The sequence below is a fragment of the Poecile atricapillus genome, chromosome Z (genome assembly GCF_030490865.1).
Source record: "Poecile atricapillus isolate bPoeAtr1 chromosome Z, bPoeAtr1.hap1, whole genome shotgun sequence".
Lineage (NCBI taxonomy): Eukaryota > Metazoa > Chordata > Aves > Passeriformes > Paridae > Poecile > Poecile atricapillus.
The window spans coordinates 117550375-117562517 of NC_081289.1; the positions used below are offsets into that span (position 1 = coordinate 117550375).

At 39.5% G+C, this 12143-nt stretch overlaps 1 protein-coding gene across 3 annotated transcripts in view; it reads right to left on the minus strand.

The window, feature by feature from the left end:
• KDM4C (lysine demethylase 4C) overlaps positions 1–3710 on the minus strand; it is a 258313-nt gene extending 254603 nt beyond the window's left edge. The window contains exon 1 of one of the 3 annotated variants that reach the window (XM_058827575.1): positions 3456–3710. The gene's annotated coding sequence lies outside the window, so the exon portion shown is untranslated. The remainder of the gene's footprint in view (positions 1–3455) is intronic. The other 2 variants (XM_058827573.1, XM_058827574.1) reach the window with 2 other exon arrangements.
• Positions 3711–12143: the final 8433 nt, after the last annotated feature.

A 12143-nucleotide genomic window follows, 5' to 3' on the forward strand; every position in this document is an offset into this window, starting at 1 on the left:
TCAAGACACTCTATGAGTCTTCACAGACCTGCATTACAATAAATCCAAAGGAGATTTCCACAGGGGAAACAGAAGAACACTGTGAATACAGAAGTTTCACCAACTCATGTAAGTATAAGCCACACTACAGCTTTGAAGGCAACAAAGCAGTTGAGAAAACGTTTCTCCTCGAATTCAAATACTTCCATTGAGTCAAACCCAGACATGAAGAGTTTGATATCTAAAACTTCGAGTTTCTCCCACTTTTCTGTTTCAATGTCTTTATTTGTAGCTCAGTTTACAGACTTCTACACTTTTCCCCAATTAAATTTTAAATGAAAATTACTCTTTTTCAAAACAGTTTATGATTATAGACAATTTATCCAGCTCCAAAGCCATAGGCTCATTTACTATTTTGGCAACTTACACACTTTTTTAATCTAAGAAATAAATGGTGAAAGTGAAACAAAACTGACTTAGCACAGTAATGTCCATCATACAACATCTACCATGAATGTAAGTATTTATCTAGGTCTTCTTAGAGGCAAGCTACCTGCTAATAACTAGTCTTTTAATTTTATTAGAGAAAATCCAGCAGGATATCACAGGTGTAATGAGCTAAATTCCATCAATCCAATCGAGTGACTGTACACTTTACTGGCAGAAATGTCACAAAGGAACTGGAGTGTATTTTATTTGTGAAAGTTCCTTATATTATCTGCATCTTCAATTAATTTTTCCACCTTGTCTGAGAATCAGAAACTGACCAGACACTGGATTTTTTTCAGTATTCGGTTTTTACTAAGAGATGTGTTCTGAACTTTAACTCTGGCAACTTCAATGCCTTAAATCTGAAATCCTGACATGTTTTTTAATCTTGTTATATGGATTATAATGACTATATAGATGGTCCTCAATTTTCAAGGTATACTGTCCTAAGTATAGTGTTCCAAGTATATTGTCCCAAATATCCTGTCCCACAAATGCTGGGCATAAACAGAATTACAGATAAAAATGAGTACTTACATAACTCAGTAGTACAACTACTCACACAGACAAAGCCAACAACTCCACTGCTATGTGCAATTCCACAATTTTAAACAGGTGAAATGAAGTTGGAGGAAAGGGCAAGCCTACAGCACAATTGTGACACACAATGCCACCTGTGAAAACTGAAGTAAACTGTAAGTCTTCATATAACAAAACTACAGTAAGAGTTTATTTATAATAGGCATTAGGACTTTGGGCCAGAAAATTCTTATTAACACCTTCATTATGTAACTTAATTATACAAAAATTACTATCATCCAAGTATAAAATACTGTTTATCTTCAAAATATCCCATGGGTCTTCTGTGAGTCTAAACAAAAATCAAGAGACGAACTCACCACATCACTTACTGATTTTGAGATATGAATTATCAAACTAACTATGGAGATTTTTTACTAGAGAAGTACTAAAATCTTAACATTTCAGAACATCACTTTTTGAACCATTCCTGTGATCGTTCAGAGATCTTGCAAATACCTTATACAGACAGAATTATAGTAATATATCTTTCCTTTGAAGCTCCATGTATGCCAAATTCATGTCACAAAAGTTGTTACAGTGAGGCTTTTTTAATTTACATTGGAGGTAGTAGGACAAAAATACCACCTTTAACAGCACCTCAACCCTATTCACATTCTGTTCAGCATAATGTTGATGAAACTTATCTCACCAAAAGAAAACTAAGAAAAAAAAATCAATATCAAAATGAATTACCTGCAGAATCAACTGCTTAAACTCAGAAAGTCCTTAATCTATAATCTACTCAACCCAACATTTTGTAATACAGCTAAGTATAGAACTGTATTTTTAATAATTACTACATTTGCTAGTATTACCTTAGGAATATTCTAATAATGAGTAGTTGACAACATAATTTTATTATTTGATTGCAATACTGATTGTGCACTCAGATTTAGTTCAGAACTATTTATTTGATTTATTTAGAAATGAGCTCAAGAGAAACAAAATACTGTATGCAATACTCAGCAATGGCTAAAGAGTAAACTTAACAGGATTTTAATTTTTTCCCTATTTTATCATATTTACTGTTAATTAAAAAAAAAAAAAAAAAAGGAAGAAAGACATCGGAGATGAAATCAGTTTCTTTTTTTTTTTTTTTTTAAATGAACACTGACCAAATATTTCTCTCTCATATACATTACTCCAAATCTGACCCAACAGCTATTTAATGATGTCCACATATCTGGGTGATACATATTTTTTCCTGGGTCACTCCCTAGAAAGGAAACTGCTAGCACCACCACCACCATTCCAAACCTAAGCCGAGAAAAAAACATGAGGGTCAGTAGCTCAGTTTACTCTCATTTCAAGTACGGGAACAGAAATCATGCTTGTGTTTTCCATTTTCTTGTGCTTGGAAAATACTTCCCTGAAGCAATGCCATCAGCTATTTATGACAGTACAAGGAAAGATAAAGGTAAAGTCCAAGTGAAATTTTATACCATAGACATAAAAAAACCCACGGCAGTAGGTGCCACTAAGTTTCTTTCTTGTGGAAAAAGGTGATACCGCTTAAAAGGTGCTGGTTTAGTAGCCTCTAAACGGTAACTTCAGTTCCTATAACTGGTAATTGCCAGCAAAGAATCATAAATCTGCACTTTAAAAAGTACGAAATAGATGCCGTTTCTTCTCTGAGCTAGTATAATTGTTTTAAAAAACACACGAGTATCTTTCCTAACATAATTAACCTATGAGAAATAGTATTTTGCACACACTTCCCACTTCACTTTCCCAGCTAAAATCAAATGCACAGGAGAGAAAGCTTATTAAGGGAAGACTACTTCCATGGCACAGAGACCTGATCCCAAAACCAGCTTCGAAAGCGTGTTACAACCACGGACAGAGGTGGAACAGGCGCTTAACCCAGTATTTCGTTCAGCACACAACTCCGAAGTTCCAGCTAAATGCAAGAACGAACGAGCTGCACCAAATAAGAGACAGTCTGGGAAGCCCACAACAATTTTATCAAACCCCTGACAGACACGGTGAGAGGTATAGCTCTATTTCACTCCGTCCACGCACTTAGGACACGCGGAGAAGCCGCCCGACCTCCCGGAGTGCTCCCACCGGCAGTGCCGACCCAGAACTGCCGGCCGCGAGCAGGAACGCGAGACTCACTTTTCCCACTCTTGCCGATTTCGCTTCCTCACCACGGTCCCAGCCGCCACCCTTTCGTCCGCGGCGCGGAACCTCCCGCACCCATCCCTTCCCGGCACGGGGGCTGCCGCGTTCCCCTTACGCCTGCGGGAGCCGCCCGGCGGCACTTCGGCCGCTCCGCCCCGGGCCCGCCCCGGCGATGCCCGGCCGCCGGGACCCGCGGCGCACCCCTGCTCCGAAATGGCCCGACCCGCTTCGGCTGCCCCGCCGCCTCCCCCGCTCGCCCCGGCCCGCTCGCAGCCGCATACCTCCTCCCCGCAGACACGCGGCCGCCGCCAGGGGCCAGCTCGGCGCTCCCTCCGCACCTGCCCGGCAGAGGCTCCAGCGGGCAGGCGCGGTCGCAGGAAGGGATAAGGGGCAGAGAGGCGCGGAACGGGGCGGCGCGGGACGGGGCGGCGCTGGAGAGGGCGGGACCGGCCTGCTCCCTGCCGCCGCCGGGCCGGGTCCCCCGTCCCCTCGAGGCTGAGGCTGCCCCCGCCCCGCCCGCGCCGCAGACACCTCGTTCCCAGATTTCGGATGACAGCTGCTGGATGCGCACGCGCGCTCGCGGGGGGCAGCGCACGTGACCCAGGGAGCCGCGCCTGGCGCGTCACGTGCCGGCAGCGGGGGGCGGTGCCGAGGGCGCTTCCGGGCGGGGAAGCGGCGCTGTGGGAAAGAAGGAAAAGGACGCTGTGGGAAAGCGGGGGAGGCTGCGCGGGTCACGCCGACCTCGCAGCCTGCTCGGGCGGATCCACCGCTCTGCGGGCCGGAAAGCGCCTGACCGCTTCTCTGGGCCAGGCCCGTGAGACACCTGTACGCCCACCGGGACACACCTGGGGAAAACGCCAGCGCAAAGCTTGGAGCAAAGTCGGTCTGTTACAGAATTACAAAATCAGCTAAGTTGGTGATTGGGAAAAGTTGGGAAAAACCTTTGAGGCCATCGAGTCCAACCTATGACCGAACACCACCAAATCAGCTAAAGCATGGCACTGAGTACTAGATGTTTTCTTAAACACCACTGGGGACGGTGGCTCCATCACATTCCTCGGCAGCCGATTCCATTAATGATTCTTTCTGTCAAGAAATCCGTCTACTTCTACAGTTACTTCTGTCGCAACCTCAGAACGGGCCGGACCTTTCAGGTCCATAGGAATGGAGGATGTGTCAGAGCAAACTGCAAGGTCAATGTGGTTATCCTAAATAATCTGTATGCCACAGTGTCACATATCAATCAGTACTGCTGTGATTTTTTTTTTTTACTACTGTGATTTTGTTTGCAAAAGTTGAATGTTGCTTTTGGTGACAAAGGCCCACAGCGCTCAATGCAGTGTCTTTCCTTTCTGAGCTGCCACGGTTCAGTATAATTTTGACTGTTCAGATTGCTACTAAAATGAATCAGTCTGTGGTTTAATCACTGTGTGATGTGCTTTGACTTTGCTTACTTGTCAGTAATCTATGTTAATCTTTTATTTTGCTTCTGGTTGCTGTGTTCTAGAAAGTAGTGAAAAACAACCAGAATATGACTGAAGAGCAAGACCTCTTTGGTGCTTCTTCAAGTATACCAATTATGTTAAAAGAAGTTATGCTCTATAGTTATATTCATATTTGAGAGTCAAATGTATTTAAAGCCTGTTTGCACAACCCAGGGTACAGCTTACAGCCCAGCTTACAGCTGACAGTGACCTTGAAGTCGCTGTGAAGAATGTAAATAAAGAAGAAGAAGATGATAAGCAGGATGCACTAGCCAATAGCAGTTTTGCTTGAGCCATGTGAACCCTGGAAAAAAACCCTGTAAGAATGTACTGAGTTATGCAATAAACCAAGTTCACTTTTATCTCCATGAGGACTCTGTGAATATTCTGAGTGGTTTTCCTTTAGTCAAAGTACTAAAGAAGCCTGAAAATACAGGAAATTTTTGGGCTGCTTTTTTTTGGGGGGTGGGGGAGCATACCTAATGCTGTAAGTTTGCTGTGCTCAGAGATATTTATGTTGTTTTGTCATTTGGACACGATATTATACATTAATAAAACTTGTGCAGCTGTATCTCTGAACATCACTGTATGGCACTGCTATGTCTAGCAGTGTCTAAAATGAATCATCTTCTGCTTAGGGAAAAAAAATTTGTTTCACTGAGTATGAGTAAGAAGCAGAGGGAGTTGTCTGGCCTCTTCCTTAAACTTTTGGTGTGGTTAATAAAATATTTGTTTAATGCTTACAGGAAAACGGTGCAGCTGAATGCACTTTCTCATTGTTTGTTCTCTGCTTGCTAATTAACTATGAAACAGAAAAGATTGATGACTTTACATTGTTTTCAAATGTGATCTCTATGACTCATGCAGAGTATTTGTTGAAGAGAAAGTACAGCAGTAACTCTTGGAAGTATGGAGTCAAAATCTCTCCCCATCTGTTGTTGTTTCAGGTTACAACTCTCTGTGAGGCCACCAAGTGCCCTGGAGTGTGTCATAGTATTGCCAAAGCGTGCACCTCCCACACCAATGGCTCAAGCAGTCCCAAGTTGTGGACTGAGGGCTCACATGTGTAGTCTGAGAGCATTAGTCCTCCTAGTTCTGTGGCTATGGAAAACTATGCCTTGACATAATTTTTCGAAGACAGTAGCTAAGAACTCCTGTTTTGATAGGTGTAAGTAAGAACAGGGGCTTTTTTTCAGAATAGTTAAGTACCAATGTGTGGTCAATAAATCAACATTTTGGCTTTATTAAGCTGCTCTAGCGCAGTGCTTCCACTACATGCTTGCCTTGCATGGGTGCATCTCAAAGCACCTGTGAATTTGCTGACATGTTCTACCTGTCAGGAAGAACATTTTTATTACTGAGGTTTAAGTAAGCTTTTCTGCACTTTCTTCCTGCCTTTCATATTTTGGGCTATGTCTTTAGGTTAGTGCTGGCTAGTAACAAAAACTCTGGTCCCATGACAACAACTTCCAAGAGTAAAAGATAACTTGTAAGTTCCCTTACCTGTGTTTTAAGTTGCTGATGCAATATCTAGGTGGCATAAACCTCTGAACAAAAAAATAGCCTTTTTGCTGTGTGACAGTGTATTTTCTCATTTTCACAGTGGTCAGGAAGAATTCCTAGTTTGAGGAGTTGACATCTGTTTGAGTTACAAATTTGTCTTCCATGACACCTCTGGGTCCCTGTTTCCTGGACCCTGTGGTACCACTCATGGTGAAAATTTTTTCCTTAATATACTGTTACCACTGAAGATGAATAGATCACACGGACACAGGTCGAGGTGTGGTGAAGAGAAGAGAGAGGTTTATTTTTCCCTCCAGGATTTATAGGCTCCTGACCACAGCCAGGGATTGGGTGGTCAGGATAACACTTTCTCACAGCACTGGCCATGAGAGATGTCCATCACAAGACGTGTAACAGAAAGAATGTACACATATCTATGTTTACAGTTACTGTCCTGGGAAAGTCTTTAGAAAACTATGTTAGCAAGCTCAGAAGCTGAGTTTTCAGGGCGACAATATACCCTGAATTTCCTGTATTGCAATGAATGTGTTTGTCTTGTCTGATCACTGTGTTTTCAAGGAGGGTCCATCTTTTCTAGGCTTTCCCACTGGGTAATAGTGGACAGCAATAAGGTTACCCTGAAGCCTCATTCTCTTAAGGCTGAACAAACTTAGCTCCCTCAGTTGCTTCTCATTAGAGAGATCCTCCAGTCCCTGACAATTTTGGGGCCTTCTGCTGGAAGTCGGGAAGCATGTTAATGTCTTTCATATACTGAGAGTTGAAAACTGGCCACAGCGTACTATTTCACCCAAACTGGAGCAGAATATTTAATTTTGGTTTTAAATATAGGTCATTTCCATATCACGGAGCATTAACACTAAAAAATCGTTTCAGAATTTTAAGTAATGTATTTGCTTAACATTGCAGCCACATAGCTATCTAAAATTATTTTAGATTAATGAAATGCTCGCTTCTAGAATTCCACTGCAATACTTCTTGAAACACATGAGATGGCAGCAAATACCAGAAGCAATGTACTGCTTGCCCAAAGCGGAGAAGCTGATGCCAGTGAGACAGGTTTTGCCCTGCCCCTGATACAGTTGTCTAGACTGTGTAGATTGCATCTTCTGTTAAGCTGCGTTGAGTTACAAATCACAGTGTGAGTGCTGGCTGTTTAAATCTAATAGTGTCAGGAAAATCCACAAATGCCAGAGGTTTATGTCTATAAAAGAGAGAGAGGAGTCCTTCAGCTTTATTTGAATAAAGGGAGAGTCCTTTGAGGCACACACCCTCGGGGTTTTCTCTCGCAGGGGTTTCAGAGAGCACAGCCTCCTTTTATCCTAAACTCCTGGCCGCATATTGTCCTCTTCCTTTCCCCACTGCTAAGGCACTAGGAAGGTACAGCCCTGCCGAGTCACCCACCACATATTTCCTCTCAAACTACCTGCCGCATATTCTCCCTTTGAACCTATTATCTTACCCCAAAGTTCAGAAGTTCATACTTGTGCAGATCCTCGTCTGGGCTCTGCAACAACCTGTTGCCCAAAGTTAGTAGAGACATTAAGACCCATTTCAAAGACTTTAACACCCATACCTTCACTCATCAAATCATTTGTAAAGACATTAGCACAAATCTTTCTTCTCAATAGTGACTGAAAATTTCTGTAGCCTGTGTGTTTCATTAAGAATGTGCAGTTTGGTAATGTTAAATAACAGAAGAAACAACTTTTTTTTTTCTTCTTTTCTTTAACAACGTATCTTCTGTCAGTTTTGCATCTTTTTCATCATATTTTTCAAATATTGACAGCAATATGTAAGCTTCTAAATCGTAATGTTCTGGAAGTTCATTCATTCAGAATTCATTCATGGAACTCTGTAGCAGTTAAACATTTCCGTGACGTGAAGATGAAGTTAGGCACATTTAGCTGGGATTGATGAACAGTAAAAACACTAGCAGGACAAATATAGGGAGTAAGTTTACCCACAGATATAATTGGTAAGTATCCTTCTTCCAAGAATGTCATTCTATCCAGATTAAAAGTATTTTGAGTGCTCTGTCTCAGAACCTTTTGTCTTTATGTAGAAATTCCCAGCATATCTATGCACGTCTTATAAAGGCCAGACTAGATAATCATAAATAGAACTTCCGAGCTGAGAATTCACATTAAATATTTATTTTTGTTACATTTATTCTTGACATTTATTTTAAACATAGAGGGAACCTTATTGTATTTAACATTAATTGCTTTAATTTGAAACAATGTTTCTTTCAGTTGACAGTTTTCTCAAAAAAAGTCAGGCTGAAATAGAGAGGCTGTTCCATATTGTCTCTGCAGGGCAATGGTGCTAGAAAAGCACATTTCAAGTCTATATAGGCACCAAGTCTCTGAGGCCTGGATTCTGGCCTCCCAGCCAGTTCAGCCAAGCAGTCAAAGGTTCATTATTTGGTGACAGTAGATTTTTCTTTGGTCATATTCTTGCTGCCAGATTTATGAAAAATGTAGTTCTGATTTCCAGGAGTACTGGACAGATGGTCAAGAGTCTTAATTGTACTGTAGAGGGAAAGGGATAAAAAATTAACAATACATTATCAGGTCACCTTGTCTCCCCTCTGTGTCAATGAATTTGTCTTCTTTTCAGTACACTGTTTTCTGACCTATATTAGTATTCTAGATAGCAATTTTCACAGTATCTGTCCATTTTTTCTGCATTACCTATGTAACTTTAATGGGCTACAGTAGTTTACATGTATAAAAGACATGAAAATTTCCATGAAAATAACAAGGTGAAGATGAACATTCAGACCAGGACAAAGAACAGAGATGATTTTTTTTTTTCTTGCCTCCACTGTAAATACATAACAGAATTCATGTACATAGATTTACCTGAAAAGAAAGCAAATGCATCTTGTAATTAAATACCTCACTCAGGTACTTTATACTTCCTATGAATTTGATTTGTTAATGTCATTCACGAAATGTGGAAAAGTCTTTCCATTTATAAATTAGGCATAGAGCCAAAATGCATTCCTCTTAGATAAAAAGCAATATGTTAGGGGAACCAAAATCTTTGTATTTGGAAAGTGGTAGAGATTGCTGGAGCACTGAACTCAGGATGTTTTTGCTCTCTTGCTGCATGCAGAAACTGTGCTTTATTTCAGAACAATAGATGGCAGTCTTTATCTTTTGCTTGTCTCATCCACAAGCATTTAAGGTATCTTTCTTCTACACAAAAAAATAGCTAGTATGCTTACACTGCAATAACAGAAGGTAAGGCTTGGCTGTGTCAATAATCAAACTGCTTGCATATAAACTATAAATTAAACTTCTGTAAACAGTGCGTGGGATCCGCACAGAATTTGATAAATATGAGCCTGCAAACAAGTGGCATTTAACCTTTACTGTCCTTTTAATGCATTTGTGAAATCTGAGGGCTGAACTGAGAAAAATTGATTACATCCCTCTGTAAAGCCCTCATCCAGAAATATATTCTGTCCTTTCTTACTGTGTGTCTCTGCCCAAGAAGGGTCATGAAGGAGCAGAGAGGACACAGTGGACAGCAACTGAGCAAGTGCTGGCTCAAAGATACCACGGAAAAAGCTGAAAGACCAGTATAGTCTACAAAAGTCCTCAAAGTAATTTGAAACCATGAAAATAAATTGGTTTGTATTAACTACTTTGGCAAGTTTTTCCAATCAAAAGAAGATGGACTCTGTCACAAGACAACAGGAAAAGTAACCACAAGGAAAGTCTGCTGCATCCATGTTCATAGGTGGAAATTAGGAAAGCTTCCTTAAAAAAAAAAAAAAATAAAAAAAATTAAAAAGCATTGATTCCATCACCTGCAGCGTTTATTTTTTGTCTCTAAAACCCTTTTATGTGGTAATACAGAAAGTATTTGCAATAGCTCTACCATCAGGTCACTGCATAGAACAAGTATAAAGTGTATACCAAGTGTATACAATGCAAAATATTTTCTACAACCTGTACTATGTTTAAACTTCTTCAGAACCTGGAAATTTAATGTGGATTGTACTAATTGGAAGTTTCCACACTGCTAATTTTCACTTAAATTCTACACTGTAGTATCTTACAGGGAGATATAAAAGGCAAGCATTTGTAGAGGAAAAGAGTAAAAGCTAATATAAATGTTAAGTAAAAATTTTAGCCAACTACAGGTTACATAGATAGAATCTCTTAGTAAATAAGTTGTGATTTTTCAGTAGACATAACAAACGTGAAACGCATGGATCTTCTTACATTTGAAGTTTCAACAATACATCATTTTGAGAGTTAAAGTAACTAAATATTGAAATAAATTTTGACTTGATTCATTTGATAGTCCACAATGTGTTTGCTCTCTTTTCACTATGGAAGTCTACATACTTCTTAAAAAGGACTTTTTTTATAAATTTTGATTTAATTCAAAGCACTAATGCTGTCATGGCTCTAAGAAGCAAAATGAATTCATAACCTATAAACATCTTGGAATGTTTCAACCAAGAAACTCTTGAAGATTAGTATATTTTTCATTTCTCATGATTTGATCTGATGTAACCATTGTCCTTAGACAGAGCTATCACATTAATAAATATTATTTATTAATGTAATAATTAATATATTAATAAATATATGAATATTTATTAATAAATAAAATATAATAAAACCTACAACATCAGAGCACCAGAGGATGTCCAAAAATATTCTTAAGTCACCTGACACTTCACTGATTTTTTATCTTTTTTTTTTTTTCTATCTGTAAAACAAAGAAGAATAGTGTTTGCTGTACTGGAATCAGACAAGGATTGAAACAGCAAAATTTGTGACCTGCAGAGTAGTATCCTCATCTTGTATGAAGATGATTTTGACTCGATTAAAAATGCCCAAAGTAACCTTGGTAAGTGGAAAATACTAAGATCGGTGGTCCTAACTCCAGGATGATAAATATGACTTAAATTTATGAAGAGAAATGCATCCAGTAGAAAAGTATATTGTAAATAATTTTCTTTTAAATGTTTATGAAAACTCCATAAAAACTTCTTTCTGGTCTTTCTGTTCTCTCATGAGAATTGATTATGAATTGATTATGAATCTATGATTGTTTATTTTATTTCAGCATACCCAATCCATGTATTATTTTCAATCACATTACTCTCCATTGCTGTGTGGACTCCCAATCCTCATAAGAGACTATAAACTCTCATATGCCAAGTTAGGAGAATTTCGGTAAAAATGTAGGCTGAAAAGTGGGACACAGCATGGAGGTGTTTCTTAGTTTTCTTCCTACTACGCAATGGTGGAATTAATCCGCTGGATATTGACCTGACATATATCACTATATAACATTTTCAAAGAGCAAATTCTTGATTTTTTCCCTGCTCAGTTTTTTAAGGCCTAAAGGGACTTCTCAACATCTGTCTAGTGTAATAGCAACATTTTAAGAGACAGTAGTCCATGGTTTTCAACTTAAATGACATCACTGATGGCTCCAATCCAAAGATCATCCAAGAAAATATAAGAAAAAGTCAGAAGTTATGGAAAAATTAAAGTCTTTTATCAGCCCAACTCTCTCACATTTCTATTTTGGAGCTTAACTCTAAATTCCTATTTGCTACTCAGTGAGATATATTCAAAACAGAAGGTAGTCCCTCTGTCATGGACATAAATAAAGACACCGGTAAAATGTTGGATTTCTTTGGGAATTACACTCTGAGAAGAGGAATTTATAAGTAAAATATCTGACCATTTTCTGTGCAATACCCATGTGACTTCACTGTGTTTAGGAAGTTTTGTGTTCATAAAAGACCATCCCAGATGAAAATTGAAAAACAACACAGAATGGGGATGGGGGTGGGCGTGGGGGGGGGGGGGGGGTGGTATTTTATTTGGGTTTGCACAGCTGGCATAGCTTCTAATTTTTTTTAACCAAATTAGAACTTCAGTTAAAACAAGACAGCTAACTATGCAGGTTTTTGAAAGCAGA